The sequence below is a fragment of the Gavialis gangeticus genome, unplaced genomic scaffold (genome assembly GCF_001723915.1).
Source record: "Gavialis gangeticus isolate Ggan-Ray unplaced genomic scaffold, GavGan_comp1, whole genome shotgun sequence".
NCBI lineage: Eukaryota > Metazoa > Chordata > Crocodylia > Gavialidae > Gavialis > Gavialis gangeticus.
The window spans coordinates 74,922,704-74,940,471 of NW_017729022.1; positions in this window are offsets into that span (position 1 = coordinate 74,922,704).

Genomic DNA, 17,768 nt, shown 5'->3' on the forward strand with positions numbered 1-17,768 from the left:
TTGGTGTCATCAGTGAATTTAAACAGGTTACTTTCCACCAAGTTTTTCTAGCAGATACCAGAGTAATTTCCCTCACCCCTTTACAGCTACCTTTTCCTTAGACATAGATACTTGAATACAGTTCTTTCCCCACCCTCCAAACAGCACAGAAAGGCTAGAGGGCTTCATTTCTACTCCAAAAAAGTAAGCTCATTGAACTTTTATCTTTGAAACCTCCAGTTACATTTGTATTTCTAAAACTACCATATAAGACAGGGATTGGAGGATTAAACTACAGGTCTTTCACCTTTCAGTGTCAAAGAGTAACTCTGTTTACTGATTAGAAATAAGTCTGAATTCAGGGGGGAAGAGAGGGAGTATAACCAAATCCAAGGTCTGCACCTGCATTTTAAACAACATTTTGGCAAGCCAAAACCCCAGTATCAGAACTCCTGCCTCTTCTCCAACATAAGTCTTTGGGTACTTACCATGTGGATCCAAACCTATCTATTTGAAGTACAGCTTGAACCTATGGCTACTATGAACAGTAAATATTATATGGAAGCCTCATTTAAATACACTGTACAAATCCTAATAAAACCCAGTTTCACACCAATGCAGGCTAATGTCATAGTTCAATACACAGTGATTTCTAAAGGGAAAATAAGGATACTGCAATATTCTGAGGGTTCTACATCCTTGCTAATACAGACAGTCAAAAAGCCCAAGGCTGAATCAATTTAAACTTTGCAGGTTAGTCTAAGCTGCATAGCTTGAACCAAAAAGCAAGTGAACAGACATTCACTTTTGATTCCAGACATGCAGCCACATGCCTGCCAGTAGCCCAGGCCAGAAGCTGGGGTGGGCTCTAGAGCCCACCTCCCTGGTCTGCTGGAGCAGACAGCTTGAATCTGGAGGGGATCTGGGACAGAAGTTCAATAAACCAATTTAACCTAAATCAGTTAAGTCTGATACTACATCCATCCAGGTTTATCTTAAACAGGTTTTGGCCATTTTGAAAGAAGTTTGTGCACACTGAACTTCTGTTGTGTTACAGATTTGAATTGGTTTCCAATCACTTATACTGGTATATGTGTAATTTCTGTCCCTAGTCCCTATGGCTAGGTTTGAATATCTGTTCTGAGCTAATGAATAGCTGGGGTATTTTGCTCTGGGGTGGTCTGACAGTTCAGATGGATTACACATTGGGACAACTCACAAGGGAACTATCAGCCTGCAATACTCCTCTACTTATTTCCTTTAAACAAACCAACCTGGCTAAACAAGTATAGGGACTACAAAGTACAAGTCATAGTGCATTGGAGGTTTTGAGCCATTCAGTTAAAAAACAAGAGTAAATGATTTACACTTACCAAATGATGCACTCTAACTCCCAAAGAAACAAAATCTCCAGCACCCAGGAGGAAGCTATTACAACATTTCTAAAAGTCAAGAAAGCAATCAACCAATTATTCTTTTACATTGACAATTTGTAAACCTATATAATTTAAAGTTTTAAAAAGGTTTTAAAGAAGCTAGTTGCTTCTTTTAGGTATTTCACAGATTCCACTGTATTTTCTCTTTGCAGACAAACATGAAAAAATGTTTCCTGATAAGGTATCAGTCTTGAAATTGCAAGACCTATTGTTGTGAAATATGAAGCAAAACTATGTGGGTGTCACTACTGTCACTTAGCATAGGCAAAGGAGTCGTCATGTTACTGGATCATATTGTGTGACCAAGTCTTAAAGCCCTTGCATTCTGAGACATGCCTCACTTTAATAGGACTATTCACATGCTTATAGGCAGGCATATGCTAACATAACCTACCTGACATTGTAACATTTGTGGCTGTCAAGTCCACAGCTGCAGAAACAGCCACTGCTACCAGGAGGCTGGAAGACAGCTTACCCACCCAGCCAAGGCCACAGGACATTCCAAACCCAAAAGTTCACCACTGAGGCTGCTCTGTCCTCTGAGGCTAGGGCTACTGAGGTACAAATAGAACTTTGTTTCTCTTAACTACAGGCTCAGTAACCCTAGAATAATAGGAAAACAGGGCTAGGAGACACTTCACAAGGGACACGTTTACATGAAATGTTTACTGCGGAGTTGCCTAATTAGCTGTACAGTAAACATCTTGGAATCTACATGTGCAGCCCTATTAGGGTGCAGGAAACACACAACTCAGCAGCAGGATAGCACTTGTATTCGCAAGTACTTGCTGTGGAATTTTTAACTCCACAGCTCTGCACGCATCGATCCTGACACAGCTGGCTGAGACCCAAGGGTGCTTCAGTGTGGGGACTTCCTGCTGGCTATCCCCACAGTGGAGCAACCTTGTGCCCACCGAGCCCCTCTTCAGCATGCTGCGTTGGGTCAGACCAGCACCCAGCTAGCAGGCTGACCCCCCAGGCCTACTGCCAGCTGGATCTACTCTGACCTGGCTCAACGTGCTGTGGTCCTAGAAGCACACGTAAATGGAGTGCCTGGGAGCAGTAAACTCCAGCACAAAATGGCAGCGGAGGCACTTTATCCACTTATTGTGCTGGAGTTTATTGCTCCACGTTAATTGCATGTGTAGATGCACCCAACGTCATCTAGTGCAGCCCCCTGCTCACAGCAGGATCATCCCTGACTAAACCATCCAAGGCAAGTGTCTGTCCAATTTGCTTTTGAAAATTTCTAGGGATGGAGATCCCACTACTTCTCTAGATAGCTTGTTCCAATGCTTGACTACCCTTGTAGTCAGAAAGTTCCGCCTAGTCTTGGACCTAAATTTCCTTTTCTGCAGCTTGAGGCCATAGCTCCTTGCCCTGTCCCCTACAAGCACAGAGAAAAACACATCTCCATCCTCTCTGCAATCCCCTGTAGGTATTTGAAGACTGTTATCAAATCCCCACTCAGTCTTCTCTTCCCCAGACTAAATAACCCTAGCTCTTTCAGCCTTTCTTCACAAGTCTTGCTTGCTGGGCCCCTAATATTTCTTCTCATTCTACACTGAGCTCTTTCCAATCTCTCCATGTCCTTACTGAAGTGCGGGGCCCAAAACTGGACACAGGCTTCACCAGTGCTAAACACAGGAGAAGAATCGCTTCCCTTGATTTGAAAGTGACACTGCTATTAATGCAGCAGAGCATTCTGTTGGCATATTTTTACAACCAGAATACACTGTTGGCTCATATTTACCTTATGGTATACAGCTGGGGTGCTCAACCCTGGCCCACAGGCCAGATCCAGCCTGAGGAGCTATATGATCTGGTCCATGGGGCTCCCCAAAGTTCGAGAAATTTAGTCGGGGGGTGGAGGCAGGACTGGTGGTAGTAAACATTGTCACCACTCCCTAACCAGCAAATTCCCAAGCCCCGAGGGCCAAATGATATGGCCTTGTGTCTGGGATCTAACTGGTACACAGGGAGCTGGGACTGTGGTGCTGGAATCATACACATGCCAGGTTGGCCCCAGGGACCCACCTCACACCACTCATCTGGCCCATAGGGCAAAAGTTGAACACCCGTGGTCCTTCTCTGCCGTTCTGCAGCCTGGAGACTCATTCTCCAGTCTGAACTTGTGCATGCAATTATTCCATCCCAAGTGCAGGACTCTGCACTTGTTCTTGTTGATTCTCATCTGATTGATTGTGGACCATTTTTCCACTCTATCCAGATCATTCTGTATCCTAGCTCTGCTTCCCAGAGTATCTGCCAGTCCACTCAACTTGTTACCATCTGCAAATTTGCTAAGCATGTACTCAATCCCATCATCCACATCATTAAGGAAGATTTTGAGCAGTCCCAGACCCAGGACAGACACCTGAGGAACCCACTCGATACTTCTGAACCTGACTTTGAGCCATTGATGTCTACTCATTGAGTATGATGATCCAATCAGTTACGTATCCATCTTACTGTACTTTTGTCCAGTCTGTATTTCCTTATCTTGTTAATGAGAATGTCAGGCATGACAGTGTCAAAAGCCTTATTAAAGTCGAGATATATTATATCCACTGCTCTCCCCCCCATCCACAGAGCCTTAACAGAAGGAAATCAGGTCAGTCAGCTATAACTTGCTCTTGGCAAATCCATGCCAGCTGTTCCTGATCACCTTGCTCTGGTCTTATTGCTTTTATTTTCCCTTCCTGGCTTATGTATTCAAATTACTCTCTTCATTTTATACACTATGTGCCTGGGCACTAGGTGTGCCTGCCACTTTAAGGCCCTGGAGCTGGCAGCCTCCAGGTGCCTAATGAGGGCAGCCATTTTAGGCTCAGGGCTGCCTATATAAACAAGGCAGTTTGGCTGCTGGAAGAGAGGCAATAACATTGCCTGGTCTGAGGGCTGCTGAGTTTCTTCTGGAGCTAAGGGAGGAGCTGTAGGGGATGGTAGGACAGTCCTGGTCCTGGGTACAACTGGAAACTACACCCTGCCAGGAGTGAGTGGCCTGGTGGGGCTTCCAGTGGCATGGGAGCCCCCAGGAAATGCCAGGCCAGTGATCACACCGGTGAAAGGCGGGTTGGGGAGCACAACATGTGCTCCCTTGGCTGGGAGCCCCAAATCAGAGCTCTCAGCAGCAGGAGCACGTAGTATGTTCTTCCAGCTGGGACCTCTGATCAGCTGATGGGGCTCCCAGCTGGGGAAGGACAAGGAGACAAGATTGCTATTTGCCAGCGCCTGGGATCAGGCTCCCCTTGCGTCAGCAGTATGGTGCAATGGGATCTGATGCAGGATCCCACAATTGCGCTTCCTGTCATACACTTGTGGTATGGCAGGAAGCACAATTTTGGGGGCATTTATACAAGTATTGGGGGTGGAGGGGGAGGGAGGTCTCGGACCTACTCCAAAGCACCTGGAGCATCACATGCATCAGTGTCCCAACAATAAAAAAATGGTGGCAGGGGTGCTTTAAGTAAAGCTCATTTGAGCTTTAAAGTAGCCCTGCCATCATTTTTCAGCGTGGGGACACTAATACATGTGATGTTCCAGGCACTTCAGAGTGGCTCCAAGAGCCTCACCCCCCACCCCCGAGCATGCATGTAAACACCCTAAAATTTTGCTTCTTGCCATGCCACAAGTGTATGGCAGGAGGTGTGATTGTGGGATGCCACATCAGATCCCACTGCACCATATTGCTGGTGCACAAGGAGTCTGATCCCAGGCGCCCCCTGCATTGGCAAATAGCAAGCTTGTCTCCTTGTTCTTGCCGGGCTGGGAGCCCCATCAGCTGATCAGAGCTTCCAGCTGGGAGAGCACAAGGGGAAAAGTTCATTTGATGAGCTTTAGTTAAAGTGCCCCTGCCGCCATTTTTCAGTGCAGGGATGTTGATATGCATGATGTTGGAGTCTGGTGGAGCACAGTAATTACCACGCTCCAGCAGACTTGATTACTCAAGCATGCTCCGACACACTGTAATTATAGCACATCAGAGCAGCCTCTGCACATCTGTAGGCACCTGTTGGGTTCCCACATCAGATCCCATTATGCCTTTACTGTAATGTCCGTCAGGAGCCTTGGTCCCAGAAAACTTGTGTTCTGTGCCTGGATCTGCCATGATCTACAATGTAGCTTATTGACAGGTTATTCCATTGCTGGCTACTAGGAGGTTTTGTTCACTTTTCACAAAAACACTTGGCATTGGTTACTGCCTGAAACTGGATTCTGTGGTAACGAACCACAAGTCTAATTTTGTAGGATAAAGCCAATGGTCTTAAGTGTCACTGCTAATGAAGGGCAAGACAAATTCTTATCTCAATGTACAGAGTGAAGATGCATGGTATCATCACTCAGAATTAAATTAACATGAAATGTATGAGATGGTAACCCCTCTCCAACACTGCACTCAAATTAGAACAAGATGAAGGGTAATGCTTCTGGTTTACAGAGGTTCATGCAAATTTTTCTTTACTAGAATTTAAGTGGGCATGCACCTCTTCGAGTTCTTCTTCAAATGAACCTCAAAACATCTGACTCTCACTTGTATTGAGGTAGAAGCCATAAATCAGCTAAGGTTCATTAAAATTTGGCCCAGGCTTTTCCAAAACCTCATAAACCTTTCAGTGATATGGCTTAAGTTTGGACTTCGTAACAAAAAAGGATCTGAAAATGCAACCTGTCTAGTTTCTGACTTCACACAAATACTTTTGTAAAGTTATAACATTGATATTGTAGGATGGGCCTTCTGAAACAGCTTTTGGCATGTTTTTTGTTTATTATCTAATGGAACTGGAATGAAATTCACTGGGGGTTTTGAAAAGTGGCACCCAAGATGCAGGAAAACAATTTTAAAAGTCCCTGGAGCATTACTTTAACATTAAGTTAAGAGAGATTTGTTTACAAATGGAATTGATCTTTTAATTTTTTTTTAAATTGACTTTTAAAAATCCAAAAAAATGTACTTATTCCATTAGGGCAGATGCATTCAGTGGAAAAAGGACTAAAAAACCTGAACACTTAGTGAAGCACTGACATTTAAGAAGTCTGTATGTTAAGTAGAATTTCTTTTATTCTAAATTAGTGGCTGACAGAGTGTTATTAATATGCTGGATCTTGTTCCCACTGAAGTCAGCAGCTAAACTCCCAGCAACATCAGTGGGAGCATACATAGTAAGCAGCAATCCAAATTACCTTTTTCATAAACAAGGCCAACTTCATGAAGTAAAACAAATGTTTCCATCTCCGTAGAAGTGCTGGAACTTTAACACATGTTGGCAGTCCTTGATTATTGTTATTTTAATCTGCTCTTTATGATTATGCACACCCACACATTATTTTTACAACATCTTTCTTGTATAATAAGTATGCACTAAATACACTATTTTTTCTTTAAACCAAAGCAGATATTGACACAAATTAACCATGCCATTATTCACAACAGTTTTGTATATGTATTCATTACAACACACACTTTCACAGATTAAGGTTTTTTAATTTATCCAAATATGACTGTTTAGTCAACATCCACCCACAGTTTTACAATGGTATATTTTGTGTAGGTTATTGAAGAAAATAAATATCATGTAATGCATATTGACTACATCACTCCTAGCTTTGTAGAATTACCCAGCTCATTGCCATATTCCAATATTTTTTTCAATTGCCAGTTATGTTAACCCACCGCATTCTCTGGAAATAAAACTAAACCTAGGAATACTGACATTCTCATGGCTGGTATTTTACAGAGACAAGGAAATTGGTTACATGTGGTTTACTGAGAAAACTGAGACCTCAAATTATGCTGAGGAAGTAATTAAAAAAAATCTCCTATTGTTTCCAGTCTAGACATCCATCAGCTTTTCATTATATTTGCCATTGATGTTTCCCTTCCTATTCTAGTAGTAGGAAAAACAGAAAGTTTCTGTGGTCAATAAAGAGACCAAGTTTGCCAAAACGACGCAAGCAAAGAAACTAATTTCTGAGTACAGCATAAATACAGCAGATCTTGGCCCTCATTCAAGAATTACAGTAATGAAAAATGGATTCAGCTTTAGAGCTTGTTTCTACTATACTGCTGAACTTCACAACTATTAGCATTCACTTCCTTGGGAATTCCATGCCAACATATGGGGAATGATGCCCTCAAATGATATTTCAGTAATATTACTATAGTCTTTTATGTGCAATAAACAACAAGATTTTTTTTTTTAAATAAACACTAGTTCTTGTTTTTGGTAAGTCAAGGGAACAAAAAACATCATTGATCTTTATTCATAGTTATATTTGCATGGATGATTATAAGATACATATCTGAAGCAAACAAAATAACCAATATGCTGCATATCTTGTATTTAAAATGCCCATATAATATTTACTAGAACTGGCTAGGAATGCTTTAATTAAATGATTTTTAATTGGAAAATGCCCATTTGTTAAAAAGGTTTCTCAGGACATAGGCCCACAAAAACATCCTCCTGTCTGGTAAGCGAAGGTAGGATAGAATATTTGGTCAGAGATAGGGAAACCGAAAAACTAGCCTACAGCGTGGTAGTGAACTGGGACTGGGACATGGGCTCCGGAGGGAAAGGTACATTGGTGAGATGAGTAGAAGATGCCAGCGAGGGGTTTGACTGACCACGGTCCGCACTTTCTTTTGGAGAAGGAGCAGGGGAGGAAGGTTGTGGAAAAATGTTAAAGCTCTAATTTTTATTTTGATGAATGAATAAAAAACAATGTTTAGAAACCTTTAAATTTTTTACTAAACTGGAAATTTTGTTTTCTGGTCAGCCCTAATTATTACTTTATTATTCCTAAATGTTTCTGGGATACCCAATACTCTTTATAACAATAGCCTAGGTAATGGTACTAGTTAAATGGCAAGCAACTTATAACATGCAGCACATGAATAAATGGATACTTAGTATACAGACTATGATTTTTTGCATGAAGTAAAGGCATTCTAAAAGTGTAATTGTCCAAAATGAAATAAGAGGAAAGAACATGAGTGCAGAGGCAGAAGGAGTAAAGGTAAAGGGCCGGGTAAAAAGCAAAACTGTGGAGACATGGCAGACAGGATTTAGACAATAGTCCTCTGAAGAATTCCATTCAGATAGATTCCCCAAGTGAGTGCAGAAACTCTCAAAGTCCGTGGGAATCTTCTGCTACTAATGTAAGGAATGCTTTTTTGATCTTGCCTTTTCTAACATAAACACAGAACAACATATACAATTTTTAAGTTATTTTAAAATTAGTCTGAGCGAACTAAAAACACCCCATTACCCACACATTTCTCTCCTTGGGGGAAGGATGAGAGAAAACAAACCACATGACAGATGTTCAACACACTACTTAGGGCATTACAGCAATGCAGTCAGTAAAAGAACCTCTGTAAAACAGTACAGAAGAAAAATTATTTGCAGAATCAGGGCAATAGACACATTAATTAGATCTACGCCAAGTCCCACTATTAATTAAAAAGACATTGTCGGACTCAAATTTAGGCCTTAATGCTACAGATATATAAGCATGCATACAGTTAAAACCCCTTCAAAAGGGTGGGTCTCTCTTTGGATACAGGGTTCTACGCCTGTTGAACAACTGGCAGGGTTAGGAGCCTACACAATGGAGGAGTGGAACAAATGGCCATGCAGGAAAGACAAGAAGCACCAGCACACCACAACCAAGCTCACATCTTGAGCTGTGGCCAATATCTAACACTTTAGAGGCATAATCCCTCCTCCACCTCAAAAAAACCCATAACAAAACCAGAAAGGAGTATCACTACCACCAGTCATAGAATCATAGAAAAGTAGATGTAGAAAGGATCACAGGAGGTTATCTAGCACAACCATCTGCTCAAGGCACAATCATCCCTGTCTAAACCGTTCCAGTCAAGTGTCTGTCCAACCCACTCCTAAGAGACTCAGCTTCTCTATGTATCCCATTCCAATGGTTAACCACTCTCATACTAACAGAGTTCTTCCTAATATCTAAACTAAATTTCCCTTACTGCAATCTGAGATCATTGTACTTTGACTTGTCCCCCATGGCCTTGTCCTCCAATAAACAGTTTATCATTATCCTCCATATAACTACCCTTCAGTATGTGAAGATTTATCAAATCCCTCCTCAGTCTATTCTTCTCCAAACTAAATAATCCCAGATCTGTCCACCTTTCCCCACAAGTCATGTTTCCTAGACCTCTAATCATTTCCATTGTTCTTTGCTGGACACTGGAATTCATCCACATCTTTCTTGAACTGTGGTACCCAGAACTGGAGACAGTACTCCAAATGAGGCCCCGGCAGTGCTTAAATAGAGTGGAAAGATCGCTTTCTTGATTTGCAAGTAACACTCCTGTTAATATAGTCCAGTGGACTTTTTTTTTTGCAACCAGAGCATACTGTTAGCTCATATTCAGCTTACGGTTCACTGTAACCCCCAGGGCCTTTTCTGCTGTACTGCAGGTTAGCCAGTCTTTGCTCGGTCTGTATTTGTGAATGAGATTCTTCTGTCCTAAGTGCAGGACTTTGCATTTGTCCTTATGGAATTTCATCTGGTTGAGTTCAGATTACTTCTCCAGTTCATCAACATGATTCTGAATCCTAATATTGCCCCCTGAGAGTGTCTGCAACTCAACCCCACTTGATGTCATCTGCAAATTTCCTAAGTGTTCACTCAATCACATCTTCCAAATTAAACAACACTGAATCCATGATAGACCACAGTTGAATCCGACTCAATACCTTCTCTTACTAAACATTGAGCAATTGATGACTACTTGTTGAGCATGATCCAACCAGTTATGTATCCCAGATGCTGCTCCTTCCATAGCTCCTGCTAATACTACCACTGGGATGTTTGGGCTCCCATTCCTCCTCCAGATTCTAAGTCATGCCCCTCTGCCTGCTACTCAGAAGTTGGACAACCCAGGTCTAGACTGCATTTCCTTAGCTTACTATTGAGAAAATCATGGGAGACAGTGTCAAAAGTCAAAAGATTGGTAAGAATCAAGGTACATTATATCCCTTATCTTGTCACAGAAGGAAATCAGGTTGGTGACACAACTTGGTCTTGATGAATCCACACTGGCTATTCTTGATCAATTTGTTCCCTTCCAGGTTCTCAGAAATAAATTCCATGAGAACCTGCTCTATTATCTCTCCAGGTACTGAGGTGGGACTGATTAGTCTGTAATTCCCCAGATCTTCCTTCTTCTCCTTTGTAAAGATGGTCACTAAATTTGCACTTTTCCAGTCATCTGGGATGTCACCTAAGCCCTACAAATTTTGAAAAATAATAATGGCTGTACAATTATCTCAGCCAATTCCTTCAGTTTAATAGGATGCATCCCATCCAGCCCTGCCAACTTGAAAACATCCATCTTCTCTAAGTAATCCCCAAACTGTTTTTCAGTTATTCTAGGCTTCTTATCTCCTCCCCCTATCTTTGCTACCAACCATACTTGTCAACTGATAGCTGATCTTATTGGTGAAAACTTGAGTAAAAAAGGCATTAAATACTTTGTGAGAGGGTGAGGTCAGTGAATGTCTTCCTGGGCCTTCTGGTGATCAGCAGAAGCCCTGAAGCATAGGATTACCAGACATCTTACAAATAGAAACTGATTTTCCTTTCAATCCCATCATAAGGATACCAAACACTCAGATCCACATATCCCTCTCTTTCATATTACCATTCCATAAACTTGTTAGGCCCCATCTTGACACAGTGTGAGTGCTTCCTCCCACCACTTTGTTAAGATCATTCTAAAACTTCACTCCCCCTAACAGTTAGAAACCTTTTTCTGCTTTCCAGCCTTAAATTGCTCATGACCAGTTTGATTCATTTTGATCTTGTGCCCGTATTGTTCTTTAGCTTCATTAGCTCTTCTCCCTACTTGTCATTTGCCCCTTTCATCTTACATAGATATACTATTTCGTTTTTTTGAAGTTATTTTATGATTGATGGAATGAAACACCATGACATTTCAAGATTTTCCGAAGTTAGTTCCCGTGCCATCAGAACATCACTGTGACTGTTTTAGCAGAACTTGGACACGTGGATTATCTGAATGCTTGATCACTGCCAGAAAGGGTATTTCATGATTCAGTAAGTTCCAGCTACACCTATTTGAAGGGATCTCCTCAAGTTGGAAAAAAAATGTTAAACTTCCGTTTAAAAGGTCACATCTACTGTAACTACAAGTAACGTCTAAGACTACTGTAATTGAAGGAAACTAGAAAAAACAAGTCTTCTTTCTCATGTGAGGCAAGGATTTTTGGGTGATGTCTTTTATTGGGCCAACTAGGTGAGATCTTAGACAAACTTTTTGGCATAAGGTGACCAGAGGAAGAATACCTTGTGCCCAGAGGTTTATCTGAGATCTTTCTCAACTAGATGGATGGCACAGGAAAAGATATCACCCCCGAAATCCTTGCCTCTTGCATATTTGCTAGACCATTACAGCTATAACATCACTCCAATGCTTTTTTAATTATTTGTTTGCCTTATATAATTGTTGGCACTATACTTAATCACCTTCACTGAAGAATCAGATAGACCCAGAGCTACAGAATTTGTGCATAATTAACTTCAACCAAAAAAAGGAGTCCTATTGAATTAAATAGAACTTTTAACATATGTGAGTACAATAACAGGACTGTCTTCAGCCAGTATTTCACCTACTGAAGAAGTCTGAAAGATACCAACAGGGTTGCAGCAACAGCAAAACACATATTTATTTTTAAAGAAATGTTAGACATTTCAGGACATAACACTGAAAAGTTGCTATAGCAAGAACTGAAACATTTTTATTAGCCAATTTAAAAAGTAATCATGTTGATAGTGTTTCTCTATTTAATTCTGAAATGCTAACTAAAAGTTTTACAATGCAGTGCCTACTCTGAGGTCACCCATTTGTTAATCCACAGAAGCCTCTGAAAGATACTGAAAAACAAACCAAAAGTTGGAAAAGTACATTTTATCCTTCTTCACTTTCTCACGTAATCGCTTTATAAATGTTTATTAACCTAATTACACAAGATCTAACGTATTATCTCAGGCAACTAAGTCATTGCAACTCCCTTTCCCTGTTGTAACAGGCAGCAGCCCCACCAATTATTCTGGGTTGCCTATCCAGCTCTGCCACAAACATCTCATGTGATCTTAAGCAAATTACTTATTTTGCATATCTCAATTTCTTCATTTAAAATGCAAATACTATAACTTTATTCACAGGGTATAAGTCAACTGATTAATTTTTGCAGAGTATTTTGAGATCCTCAGATGGAACGCATTCATAAGTACAAAACTGTATATTATGTCACAGCACAAGAGAATATGTATATATTGGTAAAAATGGTATAGCAGAAGTAGCTACTCCTGATGGAGGACTGGGAATTAAATTGAATAAACCTATTATCTGAAGATAAAGATTGAAATGATAATACAATGTTTAGAATGTGACCACAGTCCAGTCCTCAGAGCTGGAGAAAATCTGATCAGAAGGCATTGCAAAACATTTTGAAATGTCCCAATTATTTAGTTTGAACAAAATTCCCAAAATTCAGTGGTAAAATAAATAAAAAGGAAAACAAAGGGTGGGAAAGGGAGAGAGGCAAGACAGACATGCTTTTTTTTGTTGTATGTGTTTTTAGTGGAGGGGAGGGGGAGGAGGACGGGGACCAGGAAGGCCATTTTTAATTTGAAAAAAAAATATTGAATGAAAATTTTTGTTCGGCTTTAGATATCAGGGTGATGGTCAAGGAAGAAAAACCTGAAAACAATAAAAGATTCCACCTCTGCTGCTGCCCAGGCTGATAAGACTCGGGTGTTTGAATGGAATATTAATGACCACACAAGGCAACGACCTTAGTGCTGAATAAGCTTCTCTATGCTAATCATGCTTTCCCTAGTCACTGAATCTGAGGTAGCCCTCCTCAAAGATAGAAAGATGCCGTATGATGCAAGCCACGTGAAATGTGCTATACCAAACAAAGCTGTGTTGCTTCATCTTTTAAAGCCTGTGAGCACTTTTTAACAATGGACCAAATATACTACCATGTGTCAATGGGTACTAAACTTTAAAAGCTGTCTCTTTAAATTGCCAGTCTCTGCTTCTGGGAGCACTTCCTCAATGACAAAAGGCACCGGCACAACCTATGATGCTGCCTACCTCTGAAATGGTTGAAGTAGCCACAGGAAATGCTTTCAGTAAGAGAAACCAGAAGGTTTTCAAACAGACTTTTATGCTTACCTGCAAGGCTTATTTTACAAGCCAGTGACTTCCTTCTACTGGCTTTGACCCAAGAACATTAAATGCAGGGACTCCAGCATCAGGGGCTAAAGTTGAATGGGAAAGTGCTGGGCTCAGGGGAAGCTGGAAGCTTCAGCAGCCTCATGATTCAGATGCTTTTATCATTTTCACAGCCACTTGAACTAGGTAGAAAAGAGAGAAAATTTAAAGTGTTTTCTCATTACTGTTTTTTTGGGCTTCTTGTGCCAGGCATTCCACTGGGGACAGCAAGTTCTAACCTGTCTACTAGTTGTCCCAATAATAGCATAGGTAGGAACTTGTACTTACCATTTAGTGAGAGTTCTGGTATGCTTATTAGTGGAGATGAGGAAAAGAAACATATGTTACCTCCCCCTCAAGATGCTTAGGAAAATCTTGAAGCAGAGAATATTGAAAACGCTTCTGTCTAGAAACACTTCAGTACAAGAACGTGGGGGATAATACATGGAAAGGCCACACTATGCTCAACCCAAAAGAATTATTCAATAGAATTAGGTAAATGTAGGGGAAACATGGGGTCATGGCCAGGGAACAGGCAGTAATGCCTAAGCCAAAACCAACTCCCCTTCTTCCACCCCCAGCTTGGCAACAGAAGAATCGAGCTGTCTCCCTTAACTGCAGCAAGTGAAGGTCTGGTCATGCTTCCTCCTCTTTCTCGAGAGTCTCATATTTGTAATAAAGGACTGACATATAAGAATACCACTAGAAATGAACAATTCACAAAGTCTGTATCAAAGTGGCTGAAGTCATTACTTTAGTTGCATGATAATAAAGAGCTATTAACTCCAGTCGTAAACCATTCTTTTTGAAAATAAGACCTGGCCGTAACAAAACATGACCACCTCAAGTTGCTACCAATTGCCATCTCTGCACCAAAATGGCTCCAAATGAGTAACCGCTTGCTCTGAAACAATTTATTCTGTAGGAGCAGCCAGAGCCATGTGTGTAATGCTCTAAGTGATTTCGGGTGGGACACGTGTTACTTTGGTCAGCACTGGGGCACTGGCAATGGTGTTTGGGAGGCTGGCACTTGTCTTCCACTGTTCCTCATAGAGAAAAAAATGTTGATGATGATACTTTCTTCAGTCTGGTAGTCTGAAGTGTAACACCCACTGGACATCTCTACGTGTTCATTAAGGTGCTTTTGCTAATGCATATTACGTTTCAAACCTCATTGTGACGTACTAGAAAAAACCTCATTAGCCTATTTTAATGAGCATTAGTGGAAGCACTTGGGGCTCTTATACACATGCACGGAGGCTGCTCCAGTGTGCTGTAAATCCAGTGCAATGGAGCAAACTCAATTAATGAAGTCTGCTGGAGTGAAGAAATGAATGCACTCCAGCAGTCTCCAGCATCGTGTGTATCCACATCTTAGTGCTGAAAAATAGTGATGGGGCATTTTAAACTAAAGCTCATATAGTTCAAAGGGCTCTGCTGCCAGTTCTTCAGTGTGGGGATGCTGATACACATGATGATCAGGTGATTTTAAAAGTGCACATGTAGATGCACGCCCATGTGTCTGGAATCCTACAGTCTTTACCAACTGCAATGGGAGGCATCTCATTGTAGGATCACTTTTGTTCTATTTTTCTGTGATGAAGCTCCTTTGTAATTACTTCAGAGACTCTCTGTCTAACTTGTAGATGTATGTTTAAGAGTCTTCCTTTCAGACCTGCCATAGTGATGAGAGGTGCAAAAGCAGGACTTGATATCTGTGGAATTCTGGGTGGGGTGGAAATTTTTGTCAGTGATCTGCTGATTTCTGGGGAATGCTGGCATCACCACAATGGGAGACTCCAAGATGCCAAATAAAAGAGCTTCAAATCTGAACAGGAACAGACAACAGATCGGGTTGCATGAGAGAAGTCACACAGGACACGCATACAGTGATTAATACTATGCCCTACCCTATGATAAGAGTCTATATCCTGGAACTCCAGTAGCTATTACTAAAATGTTGGCTAGAGCTGGACTTGTGGGGAAAGAGTATGTGTTGCCCTGAGGCATCAGAGGCAAGGGCAGTCAACATGCTGCAGCAGAAGAGGATGAGGAGCTAAAGCTGAAAGAAAGGAACAGCTGCCAGAAGGGAGTGGCAGTAGCACAAGGCAGGCTTGAAGGAAACCGCTGTTTTTTGGTTTGAACAGTAGGAAATGGGGTAAGTCTAAACAATATTGTGTGGACAGAACCCCAGCCCTGGGATGAACTTGAGGCACAAGGAAAAATATTACCTCCAACTATTTTAAAAAGGATGCTTGTTAGTCCAGAAAAAAAATGCCATCATTCAGAAGATGTTTTGCATAAGGGCACAAGGAGCACTGAAAGACCACCTCTTTCCCTATAGAGGACAGCCCATCAAAGGCTGATCTTCAGGTCAAATCATTGATGATCCCTATGGGCTGGCAGGGAAAGTTAGCGCTCAGAAGACGAACAGTTGAAGGGAACCCCTTGAAGGGCAGCATAGTCCAACGGGCAAAGCAGCAGGGTAGAACTCCTGAGCTCTGTTGCCACCTGTACCCACTGACCTATCATGTAACCTTGGACAAGTCACTTGACCTCTCTTTCCCCCTCCATTGTGTCTCATCTATTTAGATGGTAAGCGCTCTGGGGCAGTAGTTCTCTGTATCTGTACAGCACTCAGCCCAGAGGATGCTTCTGTTACTATAATAAATATTCAGCAAAAGGCAGCAGATGAAGCCATCTAACACACACTCCCCACTCATATAAGCCCTTGTCAGGGCTATTCATGGATGACAGCCTGCCCTCAGCACAAGTGAACTGTGGTGCTGCAAGACAAGGAGGACTGCTGCATTAACACCAGGCTAGGTCCCATGTGTGCAAGGGAGTATGCAGGTTCATTCCAGACCAGGCACATTGATGCATCTATTACTTTTGCATTAGTGCTGTGTAGCGTGATGTGGTGGCTGCTCAGAGGAAAAGCAGAATACACATGTCCACTCCAACATTACTGTGAAAAGCCACCTCCTTCTCTCAACATTGTTCTAGAGCAGGAATAAGTCCTTCATTGCTTGAAGCAATGAGAGTACAGCACACTCCATCTGTTGGCATTTTTTCTCCTCTCATCTTAGGTATGTTTCTGTGAAGCACAAGAGGCAAACTTTCACATTCCCCAATTCCCTTCACAGACACAGGTTCTAGCTATAATTCCCATTGCCTCTCCTGCTTCAGCCTGAGACCAAACAGAAACACTGCTCCATGGCTGAAAAAAATGGCTCAGGTGAAAACAGCCTAGAAGGCTGAACACTGGCTCTTAGGTCTTGCAGTGGGAAGGGGCAATTAAAATTAAATCAACTCCAGAGTTGCTCAAACCACCACTGAGAGCATCAGCCAGAAGCAAAAGCAGCAGCTGTTGCCAAGGACAGCTTTTGGAGCCTTGTCATTTGCTCCTAATCTTTGGGATCAAACAGTGATTTAACTTGGCCTCACAAGAGTTTGATCCTCTTTGGTGGACTGATTCTGCAGCTTCATTCCACACGGCTGCACCTCTAAACCATGAAAGTCTATTTTTTTCTTGAAACCAGGCCTGTGTTCATCTTGACTGGGTTTGTGAATATTAGCAAGCTTTTCAACAAGCTTGGCTTGAGGTTTCAGTTTGTTGTAAAAGTAGGAATCAGCATGACCTGAAGGAAAGTATCTTGCAGAGTTCTAGAAGCAAAAGGTCTGGTTTACATTTAAACCTTGCTCGCAAAATTATCCTGGTTAGATGCATGCCAAAGAGATCTCACACCTCCCAACCAGCATCACTATGCCGGGAGGGGACCTGGTGAAGATGTGATCCAAGAATCCTCCTGCCTTTATACCTTATCTTATACCAGCAAAAGGATTTGTTTGCCAATGGATGCTGTGTCTCCACTAGAAAAGCTTGCCAGACTCAAACAAATATTGAGTTTCCTTCCTTTTCTTTAGGAGCTGCTTGGTACTGATTATTCTATATGGATAAAGTAGACAGCATGGGAGGAGTGGAGTGGAATGGAAGGTAGCTTTTGTTCTGCTGGATCCCCCCCTACTCTTTCCCTTACCTCTCCCGTAGGTAGGAACTGCTTACC